The sequence below is a fragment of the Pipra filicauda genome, unplaced genomic scaffold (genome assembly GCF_003945595.2).
Source record: "Pipra filicauda isolate LSUMZ 115617 unplaced genomic scaffold, ASM394559v2 scaffold166_size2123106_pilon, whole genome shotgun sequence".
Lineage (NCBI taxonomy): Eukaryota > Metazoa > Chordata > Aves > Passeriformes > Pipridae > Pipra > Pipra filicauda.
The window spans coordinates 87,795-104,986 of NW_024104173.1; the positions used below are offsets into that span (position 1 = coordinate 87,795).

The 17,192-nt window shown below is 36.6% G+C and overlaps 1 long non-coding RNA gene across 1 annotated transcript; it reads left to right on the forward strand.

The window, feature by feature from the left end:
• Positions 1-236: 236 nt before the first annotated feature.
• On the forward strand, positions 237-16,899 carry LOC113995305. The gene is made up of 4 exons (XR_003543348.2): positions 237-344; positions 12,422-12,499; positions 15,169-15,246; positions 15,943-16,899. It is a non-coding gene; the product is annotated as an uncharacterized LOC113995305 (long non-coding RNA).
• The last annotated feature ends 293 nt before the right edge of the window (positions 16,900-17,192 follow it).

A 17,192-nucleotide genomic window follows, 5' to 3' on the forward strand; every position in this document is an offset into this window, starting at 1 on the left:
CCTGAAGAAGACGGGTCTGTGCCCTGAACCTAAAATTTTTATTTCTTTCTACTGGGCCTCAATAGAGTGGAGATAATTTTCTTAATGATTGCATGGTGATGTATTTTGGATTTGAGATTAAAACAGCATCGATAACATGACAATGTTTTATCTACTGCTGAACAATATCAAAGGTTTTCCTGTTTTCCCTCTGCCCCTGACAGCAGATGACCTTGGAGTGGGCAAGATGTTTGATGGGTACTCAGCTGGGTCAGTTAACCCAAACTGACCGAAGACATATTTCACAACACATAACAACACATAACACACTCAGCAGGTGGAACGCGGTGTTTACTCTATCCAAGGTAGTTGTTACTTGGATACTGGCTGGGCATCAGTATCCTTGTGAGGTGGTGGATGGTTGCCTTTGCATTACCTTTTTATCTTCTTCTTTTTTTTTTTTTTCTCTCTCCTTCCTTTGCTTGTTAAGCTGTCTTTATATTGACTCATGAGATAAAAAATGCTTTTGATTTTCCATTCCTTTTTGCTCTCCAGTTCAGGAGGTGGAGGGGAAGGAGGTAAGCATTTGAGTGAATGCTAGCCAGTGTCAACCCATCACAGCCTCCTTAATATGTGTTGCTGATATCATCATGATGTCATACCATAGGTTTGGAGGTTTTTTTGCTTGAGAGGTAAAACAAGAAAAAAATCCATAAATTATTTCAAAATAATTTCATCGTGGTTGAAAATTCAACCTTCTAAAAGGAAGAATTGTGAAATTAATGTTCTCTGAAGAATTTTAGATGTAAATGTAAAGTATTTTCCCCTAACTCCATGAACATGAGTTCCAGTGAGCCTCTTATTCCATTCCAGTTTCCAGTACTCTTCTCATTTAGTACTGTGGTTTATGTTTATTGTTCACTGAGAAGCAATTGGCTTTATTAACCACATACTTTTCAAAAGCCTTTTCAAATAAAACAGAATTATTACTTACCTCACAAATATTCTTGCAGCTCTCAGTCCTCTGGTTTTCAAATGCCATATTGGTTATTTTTATTAAAGTCCTATCCTACAACACTAATGCCATAAATGCAAAATCAAAATGTCATCCGTCTTTAACATTCAGACTCTCAGAGTGTGATTCAGCTAAGAAGGCATGGACATTTAATGTCACTTAGAACAGCCTAGGACATCAGGTGAGGTTCACAGAACTGCCAGAGGATTTGTAACAGACACATTCTTCTGAAGCAGTAGGTGAAGGCTGTAAGGAATAATTTAGCATCCAAATGGTACTGCGTACCTGTGTGTGGGTGATTGAATTGAACCAGGTTAGTTAAATCATCAAAAATTAGGAAGGATTAGATTGCCCTAGATACCCAAAGATATATTTTCAAGGAAGATTGCAGGTAGACAAAAGTTTGGCTGAAATGCAGTCAGAGAGAGTGAGGCTCACCCCTATAAGAAGTATAACTTCGTTATCTCCTGCCACCACGAATATCTTGTTGTCTTAAGCAATATGAAATGGTGTCTTTGTTTTCTCTCTGCTGGCATGTGTCTGGTTGGCTGCAATAGAGAGTAGGGATTCTCTCTGTGTTTCTTTAAATGAGTGCAGTTTATACCAGTTGAGGACTGTCTGAAAATTCCTTCTTATAACTCAACCTATCTAACTCGTATTCTTATGAGTTGATATACGTATGGATGATTTTCTTTCCAATATTAAGCACTTCCGGAATGTGTCATGTTAGGTGAGTGAAATAGCTAGGAACTGAGATACTGAGGTTTACTTTTCTTCTCAGCTTTGAGCTCATACCTATTAGAAGGAGTAAGGTTGAAGCCAGGTTGGAACACAGACATGCAAGGATTGTTTGATTAAATATGATGATAAGTCACAATAAAACAGGAAGAAACAGGTGGAATTTATATTCTAAAACATATCAAGGCTAATTTTAGAAGTGAATAGTGGTATGTTTCAGTTCCTGTTTCCAGGAACGTGTATGCACTATTGTAAAAGTCATGCGGATAAAGAAATTATTCTGTCTGCTTTATAGATTGTTAGAGGGTAAAGTTATGAGATAAATATCCATGTGTTTAATTCACTCTCAAGGTGTTCTGCACTGCAATAGCCACTAAATAGCTTCCTTACAGAGATCAGTATCCAAACTTCTAGCAAAGTAAAGATAACACTTTGCTTCAGATAAGCAAAGAGGGATTGTAGAAATTCTTCATCTATACCTTCCCAAGGTGTGCAATTCCTTAATTTTGAGATGCTTACAGCAGCGCATCAAGCGACAACAACAGTATAAAAACTACTTTGCATCTGTTCTTCCTGTCTTAAAATACACATGGTCTTGGAAACAACTCAGCAGAAGGAGAAAGTGCTTGAAAAGATATCGAAAGTGTAGGCTATAAAACAGATCTGAAAAAAAATTATATCTGTTTCTGAAGACTACTTTCACCAGTTCAGCCACACAATGTTGAATCTAATTTCTTAATAATGTATGAAAAAGTAATATTTTGCTTTTGTTACAAATATGACTATTTCATCCACCTAATCATTTCATAGTAGAACTGAATATACTTGTTTACAGTAGTAAGTTTCCTTTATTGAAACTATAAAAAAAATAGGATTACATCATTTGTTCATTCAAATATGTATAATCAGTTTTCCTAATATCCAACCTGAACCTACTCTGGTGAAATTTGAGGACATTTTCCTTGGTCCTGCTGCTAATTGCCTGGAAGAAGCTTCTTTCAGGTAGTTGTAGAGAGTGATTCCTTTTCTCCAGGCTAAACAGCCCCAGCTCCTTCAGCCACTCCTCCATAGGATTGTGCTCTAGACCCTTCAGCAGGTTCATGGTCCTTCTCTGGACACTCTCCAGGACCTCCATGCCCTTCTTATAGTGAGAGACTCAAAATGAATATAGGATTCAAAATGTGACCTCACCAGTGCTGAGTACAGGGGGACGATCACTGCCCTGGTCCTGCTGGTCACACTATTTCTGATACAGGCCAGGATGCCATTGGCCTTCTTGGCCCCCCGGGCACACTGCTGACTCATGTTCAGCTGACTGTCAACAAGCACCCCTAGGTCCTTTTCTGCTGGGAGATGATGGAATGATTCCACTGGTTGAAAATAAACATATAAGTTGAAATAAACATAGATGTTGTCAAATTCCTGTGTACACTAATATGTTCTCATGATCTTGACCAGCTTCACCTGGGGCCTTCACCCAAACCCATGGGGCCAGGAGCTCTATTTAAGCTCAACTCATTTTTAATACTTTATCTCATTCCTGCTGCATTTATTTTACAATGCAGAGATTAGCAAACTCACCAACAAAGGCTCAGTAAACTGGGATAAATAGTACTCAAGTGAGGTATATATCTTAGGTGATTTCTTTCCAAGAATTTAGATAGCAAAAGAAGAGTAAACAGTGGAAAGATTCAGGTGCATTAAGGGAAAAAGTAATTCTGAAACTGAGCTCTTATAAAAAAGGGCACCAAATAAGAAAACAGATCTCCAGTTTTCTGCAGTTTGGGACTTTTTTTTATAATGTCATGCCCTGTCTACTCCAAAAGTGTGATTCATAGAATCTGTAATTACAGTAAGCTCCATTCTGTAAGAAAAGGAGTTTCAAAGATAGAAGATCTGGGGGAAAAACTGGAGTAGCAAGGGAAAAGTACTGAAAGAACCACTTCTGAGCTGTTTATCTACAGATTTATGAATCTTACTGGATGTCAAAGGGTACTCCAAAACACGTCTTTAAGATGCATTAGGATGTCAGTAGGATAACCTCAGGTAAGAGGTGACTGCATTCTCAAAAGATAAAACCCTACCACAACCAGAAGCCAACTCATTCGAGGTTGTGTTATGAATAGGCCTAAGCATCTTTTCAAGCTATTGCCCCAGTGAAGTGGTCACAGCACCAGGCCTGACAGAGTTCAAGAAGCATTTGGATGATGCTCTCAGGCACATGGTGTAACTCTTGGGAATAGTCCTGTGCAGGGTCAGGACCTGGGACTCGATGATCATTGTGGGTTCCTTTCAACTTAGCATATTTTGTGACTTTGTGATTTCTAAACAACTTAAAGGTAAAAATATGTTTGGTTGGTTTTTTTGGTTTGTTTGCTTTTCACAGAGAGAGAGTTAAATTACAGCATGCCTTAGAGAGCAATTTATAGACTTAAACCAGCTGGAATTATACACACAAAAAAACCTGAGGTAGCAAGGTTACACTTCGATGTCAATATCAAACACAATAAAAATCCACTTGTATCCTGGAATGTTCAGATGGATATGTCTCCTAATAACCACAAAACCACAAAAGCTTTGCACCCATGTTACCAGAAGGAAATGTACAGGAGGGCAATAGAAAATCATCTAATTGTGCTGCAGGCAAATGATTCCTTTCTGTTTGTGATGCATCCTAAACGCTATCCCAAAACTAGGGGCACTGGAAGACCCCGCCTGATCAGATATATGCAATGTAGCGCATAGAATATGTTATTGATTTATTTATTAAGTCTTTTTACAATAAAGTTAGTGGTGTAAAATATCAGTGACAAATGCTGTCTTTCTGTTCATTTTCTTGTTACAGTGTTGGAATTATTAGACCATAAACAGAAGCAGCAAAGAAAAAAATTTTAATAACTGAATATTTCTTAATTATTTTAGTTACAAGAAATTAATGTTAAAGGAAGAGATACCTTTTATTTATCCTCCAATTCTCTATTAGAATGATTTAACATTCCTTTTAATTTAGATTTTTGTCTCTTTGTAAATATACTAAACACTTGGATGTGGTTCATTTGTTGCCCTGTGTTTTAAGGTTATTGGAAGGATCACTACTGTTGTAGACAAATTGTAGCTATCATTTCATGGACCTGATTGCAGACTCCATTGAAGGTCTGCTGCAATGGCACTTACCCCTCCTCTTCATACAACTTAGGAAAGCTCAAGCTGGCTTTTTTTACTTTTCTATGATCTTTTTGGTGACCACTATTTTTTTCAAACTATTTAAACTATGACCAGGACTTCCAAAAGCAATCTGAAGTGTTAGGATCATTAGTGAAAATTTGAATTACCAATATTATCTCTGGACCAGACTGGATTCTTTGAAGAACTTGGCAGCCAAGTTTTCTCAAAGTGACTTTACTTGCATAGCGTATCACTCTTCTCCAGTGACTTTCACCAGCTAGAGAGAACCATGTAATGAACACAACAAATCCAAAAGTTTCTTTGATGTCAGGCTGAAGGACGCTAGAGGATGTTGGTGTTCATCACTTTAAAAAATGAGGGGTACATAGTGTGTAATGGACTGACTGAGCAACTTCTGCTACAGGGCATGGCTCTCATTACTCTTGTGTCCAAGCCTACAAACACATTCACAAATATACTTTTTTTTAAAGAAAAAGCTCAAAAATAGATACTGGGTGCTATAAATTTTATAAGACTCTACAGTCCTTTGGATGAGGAAATATGGAATGATACTGTTGACCTTCCATCACTATATCAAAGTCAAAACCAAGTCTTATTCAATATAAGCTGCAATTTTACAGTGAGTTAAATAATGGGTATAAATGGCTGATTTAACTGTAAATACAGGGTTTTGTGACCAATTACAACTCTAATAGCTAACATAGCAGTACGTATATTAAAAAAAAAAGGAAAAAAAGAAATGTTACAAGAAACAAACTCCCTGTAGCAGGTCTATGAGCTATTCAGCATCAAGGATTTTATTATATAACTGTCCAACCTACTTCGAGAGATCCCTGTTTAAATACAGAGGTACCTAAGAGACTAATCAGGAATGTCATTGTGATCATATGCCACTGCACAGATCATATATTTTTTTATCTTTGCAAGATATCATAACCCTGTAAGACTGTCTGACATTTTAGTAAATAGAAGCAGCTGTAACATTGTTTGCTAACTATTTCCCTCCTCTTGGCTCACTGGAGAAAAAGGAAAAAAAGATTGTGTTTAGAGTGGGACGAGTAATTCAATTCAAATCTTTCAATACACACAGTTTTCCTCTCTGACATTTTGTATGAATTATTACTCAGTTAATAGTCCTGGTGGGAAAACAGTTACTGGATTATCCAAATATTTCACCAGTTGTTTGTCCTAAATAAATTTGAATTATATCTGTTACCTATCCAGAGCCAGTGCTGCTGCTATCTTCTCAGTGCTGCCCTATGACAGGGCAAGGAGCAATGGGCATAAACACAAATACAAGAAATTATTTTTAGCATCAGAAAGCTTTTTTACTGTGATGGTGATTGAACACTGGCACAGCTTGTCCAAGAAGGCTGTGTATTCTCCATCCTTGGAGATGCTCAAAACCTGATTGGAGAAGATGCTGATCAGCCTGGACTTGGGCCCTACCTTGCATAAGGGCATTAAAAAAGGTGGTCTCCAGGGGTACCTTCCGATCTCAACTGTTCTGTGATTCTATGAAATCCTGCACGAAAAAAGATAGCAAACCACTAGCAATCAGGAAGCAGAGCTAGTATGACACAGGCATGTACTGTGAAATCCTAATTTCCAATGCCTTTGTGATTTTGCAAATTGTATATATATGTTAATTTATATATTTTGTTATTACACATATATTTTGTACATGTGTAATAACTGATTAGACTCTTCTAGTAATCTATTCAGTCTTCTTATTAATGGATCTTGAATTTTGTTTCTCCCTCTGTTCATATAGTAGAAACAAAAATATAACAAGGTAACCTTTGCTGATGATTCCCTTGATTCAGGGAAATAGCATAATTTATTTATCCCCGAAATGAGAACAGCAGGAGGACTGAGTAATATGGACTACAGGAATGACCACAAGAAAGGGGAAGATTTCCAGACAAAGATAAATGAGATAGGCTGTGCTTAAACAGAATTTTCTGTAGCCGTTTCAAAGGGCCAGCAAAGTACATTCATCACCCCAGAAACTCCAGGAGAACAGACACTGTGTTTTTATGAAGTGTTCAGGATAATTGAGTGTAACATTCAAGCTGAGCTAGTTTTGTATGTATCAGGTAGTGAGAAAATGAGGCAGAATTAACCAAGTGTGAAAATGATAAATAACAAAGTCACAAGAGATTTTAAATTTTTATCTTTTGACTTGCCTTACTACATGTAGATATGTGGGATAATGTCCTCATAACTTACATGGCAACTTACTAGTACTTCTCTTATATTAATTTGCATGAAATTGAAGAGATTAGATTGGAAATGATCTGTCACAGATAGTCTGTGGTGGAAATCATGAAGTCTATGATTAGGAAGAAGTCATAAATTCTGTACAGACCCTAGCAGAGCTTACAAAGAGTGAGAAATATGGTAGCAGAAAGCAACGGGCTAGGTGGTCCTAACCTTAGTGTATCCAGCAACAGTGTCACAACCCAAGAGGAAACATTAGATCTCAAACACCCTGTGGGGATGTGGAAGAGGCAATCTACAGTTTATTTGTGTTATGACTAAGCATAACATAGCTTATTTTTAATAGAAAGAGAGTTAAACTGAGGTGGCAGGATGTGTCCCTCTGTGCTTCTTGCTGAATCTGTGCTTGAAATGTAAGGTATGCTAGAAAAGCTGTATCCTTACTGCAGTGATTCCCTTGCCAGCCTCCTGAAGGAACCAATAATGAGTGAAGTGAAAGCATTCCCTCAGTCTGGTGGTGCATTTGTTGAGGGGCAAAAATCCTTGGACAGTAAGAGCTATGATTCAAGTGGAAAGACAATGACATCATTTTATAGTTTGTTATATTATTTAACATGGTACAGTTGGAAACAATGAAATGCCCTCTGAGATCTCCTTCTAGTCTGTTTTTGATGTAGTCCAGTATTAAATAGGCTGTTCTTCTCTGTTCAATGTGACTGAAAAAGATAATTATATAATTATTAAATGGGAAGGTCAGGCAGTGAATAAATACATAAGACACATGGAAATGGAGTGAAAAGTACTGTTTCTATTCACTCTGTGAGAAGGAGGTCCACTTAGTGGGATTAAAAACCTGAACATCACAAAAAGAAATGTTGGATGCTCTCAAAATCTCACTATCAGCAAAATGAACACACTATATATATAGAGCTAAGACCCAAATGTTAGTCCAATTAATGTGTTACCCATGCAAATTATCTAATGAATACAGAAAAGATTTTGTAGTAACACAGATAAAAATGATACAGCCTTTCTCATCAACACTTCTGAATATCTACCTCTTTGCTCTAGTGCTGAAATCACCTTTGCGTCTGAAGATTGATGGTGTCAGACATCCTTAGGGTTGCAGGGTTAGGGGCTGTGATCGAACCTTACCAGTACCCTGAATCCTGTGCCAGGAGGAGTGGGTTGCCTGTAGGTTCAACCCCTTTGGCAAGGGTTTCCTCTCTCTTGAGGTAACATGGGGCAGCATTCTTCACCCCATCATCTGGCAATCAGCGTTGTTGGGGGTGTACAGCTAGACTCCTGAGCATTTAACAAATATTATAAATATGTTTTTTCTTTAGTTATGCCCATGATATAAATCCACCTAATGGAGCTAAAATAAAATTTTATTGCTGCAAATTAATGTATAAATTCATATTACAACTATTACTACTAATGTCAGTGACTGGATACTAGACTTTCTCAATTAAGTATGACAGTTTTTATATTCTGGGATAAACTGATCATTCACATGCTAATAATGCTGTTCGGGGGAATTTTTTATTTAAAATGCACTTCCTAAGTATCAGTTCAGGTGTTGGATTCCAAAAATTGGATATGAGAAAAACTACTAGGTTTAAATAAAGCCTTGGGCTGACAGAGACTGGGGAAAAACCTCCATCTAGAGTCCAGACAAGAATCCATTGATGTCATGGGTTTGGAATGTCCTGCCCAAACCTGGAGAAACCATGCCCTGATATTAAACCTGTGCAGCAAACCTTTTATGTTTTCTCTCTCCCTTTGTGTTACCTGTCCTCCCCTGTAAAATCCCTCAAGATAAAGTAGGGTGTTTCCTGTGATGTAATTGTAAAACCCCAAGATTTGTTAATCTGAGTTTTTCCCTTATGTCATCCTTGTGAAATCCCCTAATTTTAATAGAATGAATATGCAAACCCCCGATGAATATGTAAACCCCATGTTGAATATGTAAACCCTACACCCTTTAAATATGAGCTTGTGAGTCCAATAAACATATCAATTTTCTCTCCTCCCTGGGATCTTCTTAGCTTTATTGACCTCCGCAGGTCAGGTCACCAGTATATTTAAAAGGAGAAGAATTTAAAAATAAAGTAAATCTGGTATGCACATCATAAACACAAGAAATAAAACAGTGTTTTTATATAAAAACAAGTTTTACCACAATAGGATGAACTTCTTATCATGTATGAATCAAATTTTCTTTACGTACTGACATTTCAGCAAGTATTTTAAGCTGTATAGTTATTCTATAATTTCAGTGAGCATACTTAGGGAGGTAATTGTAACCAAACACTGCTGCTTAAATTGAACATCTTTGCTCTAATATTAATATTGACTTTAGTCAGCAGTTGGACTTCAGATTATTTTTTTCCATTGACATGTTCTATTTACTCTTGGCTGTTTTGTCCTGTCTCAAAATGCATTGATTAACATTCTCTCACAAAAGAACTTCCCCTCACCTCTTAATTTGTATCCGTATAAAGAGCAAGAGCTTCTAAAGATAGGTCTGCATATTGTAAAAATACTACAAAGCAATGTACTGGTCAGGGCTGAACCAGTTCACAAGGAAACAACATGAACTGATTTCTGTAGCTGAGGAACGCTTTTTTTCCCACCATCAAAATAGACTGGTAAGGTTTAGAAATTCCTTGACAATGGGCAAGTTACTATCAACGACAATTATTTCTTCACTTACCTACCAGCTGTACTTAAGAAGAGTCAGCAGGCTGATGGCATGTTGGATGACTTAAAATTATCCAGTTAAGGCAGTCTAAAGTCATGAGCTATTTGGGGTGCATACACCCTTTTCATTCTGTGGAAGTCAGATTATAGAATTGGGACATGTAAACCCTCCAACATGTCATTGGACTGCTAAGTGTAAAGAAACAATATAGAGAATGGACTTTCAAATGTTACTAATACATATTTCATAACATGAAATAGAAAGGACAGAAGAGGTAGAATAAACACTGTGGTCCTCCTACACCCACTGAGGTGGCAGCAAAGGCTGTCTGACCTTCACCAGATAGTCTTTATGTGCACCCTTATCTCCTTAAATGACCTAATTACTCCTTCCACTTTAATAGTAATGTCTCTGCAACTTCTATTTTCTTTGCTCTCTTTGTCATGATTTTTCTTTGTTATAGAACAGAGGTGGTCTCTGTATTTGTTATCAGCAGTGCACTTAGTTGTTGGAGGTCTGTTTGTTTCTTTGGTGCTGAACTGCGTGTACAAAATACACTCCCTCAGCTATATAGAATTTAGGGAAGAATACATATATGTGTTTAAAATTGGCCTTGTTAAGTCACCTGTGTTCAGAATTGCTAGAGTTCCAGAGGTTGATACAGTAAACATTTCTTGTAAAAGTGATGAGGTTTGTTTTATCAGGAAGCCATGTTAAACATCACCTTTTATAAATGTCGAAATGGATCAAAGTAGTCAACATCTAACCTTTCAAGAGATTGTTTAAACTTACAAGACTGCATAGGAAATTACATGCTGAAAGAAATAAATAGAAGTTTCAGGACAGTCATCAGAATGGAATGAATAGTACTATATAAACCAATCTGAGTTGCATTCATCTAGTCAAATGTGGACAACTATGATTTACATTTATTCAGTTGAGTTAATCCTGTAGACTTCCTGCAAAATAAATGGAGAATATTAGGTGACATCTACACTGCTGACTTAATGTAACAAAGGAAGTGACTCTTGATTCCCTGGTTAATTGTATCAGTGTGATTCATGTCAACTATTTTTCAGACCAGACCTTCTAAAGCTTAATGATGGCATCCACAGTTTGTGGACTATCATTCAGCTCCAGATTCAAGACATATAGATTTAGGAGTCTAAACGAATAGTTAGTGCAGCTGCCACCAACTAGATGGCTTGTGCTCTTTGAGATGCCTTAAAGTATTTCTCCTGATGTCCAGCTACCAACCTGGCACGGATTTTTCTGTTGGTCTTCTATTAGAACCTTGTACATAGCTTGAACACCAATGGGAGACCTCTGTCTTTTCTGAGCAGCAATTGAAGACCAGGCAATGTCCCCAAGGGAAATCAAATGACACTTTCCACATATGGGCAACAGAATTAGGCGTCATGTCCAGAAATGTATGGGACTATTTTAAACCCTGCAACATGTTTTCTAATTCTAAGTAGACTTTCTGTGTTTCATAGAATGTCTTAAATGGCATTAGATGCATATGTTTAGACAACTGAATCCCACAACTAATCTACACTACCACTAAAGAGATAACATGACTTTTAATTAGAAACTTACATTAGACATCTACATTTTTTGTATTTATAACCTATAACTTAGTTCTGTGCATTCATTGTAATTATGGAAATTCAAGTAAGATTAATATAATTTTGTCTATATGGTTATTGCATTTATAGTTTTCACATTCATTAACACCCTTATCTGATGACATTTGTATTATAGGCCCTAAACATTTGCAAAGCGTTGAAAGAATGAAATAGTATTTTCAGGACTCATCTGTTCATTGTATGCCGAGATTTAAGCCTGCACATTAAGGCAATACATTTATAGCAGGAAAAAAATAATACTGAAAAAAGTGGTCCAAGAATAAGAGAAAAGCTAAATGAGTATTTCTGTATCTACATTGGAAATCCTTTGTAAGTAACAACTGCATAATCTTTAAAAGGTCATTGGAGGAGAATAGTTGGCAACTCCCGCAGGACAAGTAGCAAATAAGACAACAGTGTTTTTAAAAACTTGTTGCACTGAGTTGAACAGTGGATCAACTGTTTGTTGTATCTTAATTACTTGTGATTCTAGTGTTGTCAAGGAAAAAGTATAACACTGAACGTACACTTTTATTGAAACTTAACACATACATTACAAGGCACTATCAGCTTTGTCCTGTAACTGCTGTCTCTTTAAGTCCTGTATGGGATTCTTTGTTTCCTCCAGTATTAAACCCTTCAGAGTAAGGCTCTTGCTGACACCACCTCAAATATTCATTATTGATACTATGCTCTTACAAAGCCCAAAGCACATACAGCTACATTCATAACATGCACATAAGCACATACACAGTCTGTACAAGCTGTAATTACTTGTGGGTTGTTACATAGCCCAAAGCAAGAATTATATTACTGATTATATGATCACTAGTTGAACAGAAACTGACCCTATTTCAAACTCATCTCTAAAAAGACTGAGTAAAAGGGTTGTTAATTCTGAGAGTTGACTAACTGATACCTGTCTACCTTCTTACAATATTTCAGGTAGGTGTAAATTTATAGGCACAAGTTCTAGATGCCTATCCATGAAGTACTTCAAGCAATGGCACTACAGAATGTTAGGTAAGTGAACTTCCAAAAGCAGTAAAGGTTTCAACATTAAAAGATTATGAAATAAGTATTTGTTTTACCAGTTCTTTGTGAAAAGCACTGTCTAAAACTCAGAGAAGAAGCAGGGGACAGTGATGAAAGCTATGCTCCATTGAATGAGAACATTTAAAAGAGCTCAGTGGTATATGAAATGAAGAATGATATTCCAATATACTTCAGGTAAAAAAAAATATTTTGAACTTTTGAAAGTGATGTCTGCTTTCTGTTTATCTGCAAAGAGACCTAGTATCCTGTTTTGCTCATTACAGAGAGAACAGACTCCTTCAGTTAGATCAGACAAGCCAGTCTTCCTGCTGACTACTTTGGTGACTTCAAGTCACTCAAATGTGTTTGTTTGGTTTCTTTAACCTGTATTTAATCATCTCACCAAAATACACAGTATTTTGCACACAATCAGTGTATAATGACTGCATTAAGGAAAATGTCAGTATTTGCACTTAAAAAGAACATAGAAATAGAAGGTGTAAAGATATAAAAAAGAAATTTCTTATATATAGGATCTAAAAGTTTAAAGATTTTAGCAGTAGATAATATTCATCTGGTTTTATATTTACCCCAGATTACATTCTAGAAAAAAAACAATGAATTCTAAACCTCTCTTTGCTTGAAAATAGAAAAAAAAAAGGGATGAAGAATGAGGATGAGATTGAAGTCACAACTGGACATGCACACAGAATGAAATTCATATGCTTGAGAAGAAAAATCTATGTATAGATGATTACCCAGTAACTATTTCACCCAGTGAGTTTACCTGGAAAACATGAAAATAGTACCTGGAAAATACAATTCTGTTCAAAAAATCCTACATAGATAAGTTGGTTAAATGCTAATTGACTGGTATTTTGATTACACAGTTATTAAAAACCAGTAAGCTACAGCGGACTAGAAATTATTCCTATTATCACATTTATACTGCAGTTCTCACAAAGGCTTATCTACAATTTTTTTTTTTTTTTTTTTTACAATTAGTTGGTCATACGTATTCAGTGACTTGCATGCTGATGCATGAGAAGACCATTTGATTTAATCAGCAATAACACAAATTACTTAGTGTAGTGTGAACAGCAATAATTTTGAAGGAGAAGATAAAGAGTGGGAAAAATACTTCAGAAAACAAATGTAATTATTACTTACTCTTAAATAAAACAGCCTGTTAAGTGAAATGTCAGAGAGAAGGCTAACAATGTACTACTTCTGTCTTATCAGATACTGGATAAACGAATGGCCCTGTAGAACAGGAGAGGCTTAGTCTGTGTTGTCATGTTAGTACAAGATGACTGGATGTTGATATGTGTGTGGGCTTGAGTTAGGTACACACTTCTTCCACTTTAAAAGAGAGGTAATTTAGAGAAGGATGTCTGTCACCAAACCTTTGCTAATGCTCTGTGACAATGTTTCAATTAGTCCAGGAAGAGCATCAGAATGTTACACTCAGAATCATGTAACAGGCAAAAGGGAACACCATATGTTGAAAACTAAGAATTTGAATACCAAACCAATTAATGTTTTACAAATCCAAATTATCCAATGAACACAAAGATTTAGTAATATTACAAAAGAAACTGTTATACCCCCTTGCACATGCACACTTCTGAGTATCTACCACTTTAATGCCAACATCACACTTCCATCACCTATTGGGAGACAAGTGAAGAAAAGTCTTTTCATAGTTGACTTTATTTCTCACTATCCTATTCTATTTTAGTTAGCAAAGAAGTAAATTAATTTTCGTCAAGTCTGTTTTGCCCAAGACAGTAATTGATAAGCAATCTCTCTGCTTTTATCTCAACCCATGAATTTTCTATTTTCCACCCCTAAAGAAGAGAGGGTGAATGAGCAGCTGACTGGGAGCTTGGCCCTTAGCCCACCAAAACTGACCTTCCATATGCACTCTTCTGAGTATCCACACCTTAGTTCTGGTGCCAAAATAAACCTTCCACACTCCCCCTAGGCCTAAATGTTGTCGCTGTCAGTTGTTCTCATGGTTGCTGGGCTGGGAGATGTGCTTCAGGCCCCAGGGTGAGAAAGAGCAGGGTGCCCATGGCAAATGCAGTCCTATTGGAACAGGACCCTACTCAAGGCTCTGGTAATGTGCTTCTTCTCCCCCTCTTGCTCCCTCCCTCTCTTCCTGATATCTCCCTACTGGGGCCCTGCAGGTTAGGATAGCAAGTGCTCCTGCCTTACCTCCTTATACAAAGGGCTGTTGCTCTCTTTCCTGCCCAAGATTTGTCAGGGTGTTGCGTCCAGCTAACTGTGCTCCCCAAGTCAACACATGCTGTCACCAGGAGGGTAAGACTTGCATCAGGAAGGGAACTGGGCCAGAAGATAAGTGTGTTCCTCTTATGGCCCTCAAAGGCTCCAAACAGAAACAATTGAGAACAATTCTTCAAATCAAGGTTCATATAAGCCCAAGGTCTGGCTTTTCCACAGAAAGAACCACAAAAAATTAGAAACATTTATTTAATTATTTTCAAAGTAATCTACATATCAATTTAAACAGCTAGCTATCTCTTCTACTATTTTCTGGAAATGGGGATGATTTCAGTGGCTTCAGATGCTTTCTTAGGACTTTCTTTGTCCAAAGCAGATTAATAACTTCATAAATGTTATTTCACCTTCAGGCTAAAAAGAAGATATTGCAATAGACCTTTAAAGGATCTACTTGAGATGTCTTATCTTCCTTCCTTCTTTCTCTCAAGGTATGTTGGTAAGCTCCTTTTCTGGAGATATTGAGATTTATTTATGCTTGTTTCTTCAGCAGCTCCAAACCACATAAATAATGTAGGAATGTAAGTAACACTATAGAACTAAACATAGCAAACAAGTAGAAAACTTTCAATATTGCTACAAACCACATATGGGTGATTCTCAGGAGCTTTGAGGATATGTTATTTAAAAAGTAAAATCCTTATGAAAAATAATGGGTGATACCACATTTTACTGTGATGAATTTTTAAAAATCTAGATGCTGCAATAAAGAATATACTTTAGATACTTTAGATACTTTTTTAGATACTTTAGAAAAAAAGGCAATTTTCTAACTATAAATCTGAGAAAAAAAGCAAAGAAGGGAGTTACACCTTCTTTCATCAGATGCATTACTACCAGAAGTTTTGTTGATCTCCATCTGTTTTTTTTCAGTAGTTATATTCCAAGAGATAAATTATCTAATCTAAATTCATGCACACTGAAAAATGTGAAAGTCTTTCTTGATGCCTGATCTTGATATATGCACCAGCTAATCCCAGTTTTGCATCAAGCCAATTCAGACGTACCATCTTCCTCTCCATTTTTTCTTTGTGCAGCTGCTTTTATATTTCAGTAGGTCTCTGAGTGATAACACAGTTCTTGCACAAAGCTGGAATAATCTTAAATGAAGAAAACTTCCTTTTCAGGGTCTGTAATTGATGGCATGCATCAATTTAAAGCTACCAGGCAGAAAGCAGAGAAAGAAAGGAAAAGACGAAGCTAAAGGGAAACCTCTCTCCAGCGGCCAGGTCAGAAGAGCAATTGGGTCACCCCACAAGAATTCTTTGGGCATCTTCTACAACACACTGGGTAGTGATAACAATGAAGATGATGCTAATGATGATCTTCACATTTTCTCCCTAGTATAATTACACTCTTCAGCGAGACTACTTCAAGATCCCCAGTGTAGTTTCTGTTTCTGACTATTAGTGCTGGTTAGAGAAGCTTAATTAAATGTGGGTTTTGCATGCTAATAGATTGTTAATCTTTGCGCATGTATATTATTTGGTTAATATTTATCAAATATGAAAATTACTATTATTTTGTTATCTACTAGGTTCTATTTATTGTAATATGAATGTATAGACTAAAAGCTGTAAGGTGAATGGTGAAGGGGTCTTAGTACAGGGTTGTAGACTAAAGCTACAAGGAAAAGGGTGAGAAGATAAAGGGAAAAGCAAGGTGGTGATCTATTCAAACAGAAAGTGGAATAGAGGCTTAATTCCATTGCATACAGATGGGAATCTAGTGCTTTTGAGATGTTTAGGATATTGTAGCTATTCCAGATGAGCATGATTTTCCTATAGGTTCTGTATCTTTTCTGTTAGCCCTGTGAGGGTATTTTCATATATTCTAGGGAACCTGAAATGTTACTTGATGTCTCTGTGTGGGTAGCCATATTGAGCTATTAATATTTGTCTTCTGGATAATCAATGTTAGCTGAAATGAGGTCTACTCTCTTTCCATTAGTCAAAGAGAAAAAAGTGGACTCCTCCAGGAGAAAATACAGTAAATGTATGCTTATAAGCCAAGAACATTCTCTGAACTTCTTATTGAACTTGACTGACTAAATATGGAAAATAAAGGAGTAATTTTGTTTTAAATATTGTTTCTTAGTGTCACTTTTAATAGTAGAGAATATCCTCTCTGGTCTCAGGGTGGTTTCCTGCAGAACATGTGTAATATCTGCTAGTATCGTGCAGAGGTCTCAAAAAACCTCTACTGTTTCAGAACTTCGGCTTTCTAATAAAGACACTTAAACTTGGTCTGCAAGTTTTCATGACTTGAAATACAACCTGTCTTCAAAATTAACATTCATATATCTTGTGCTGAATATTTTTAACGTGAAATCCCTGTTGCTGTTTACTAAACGAATTCAAACTGGTACCATCATACT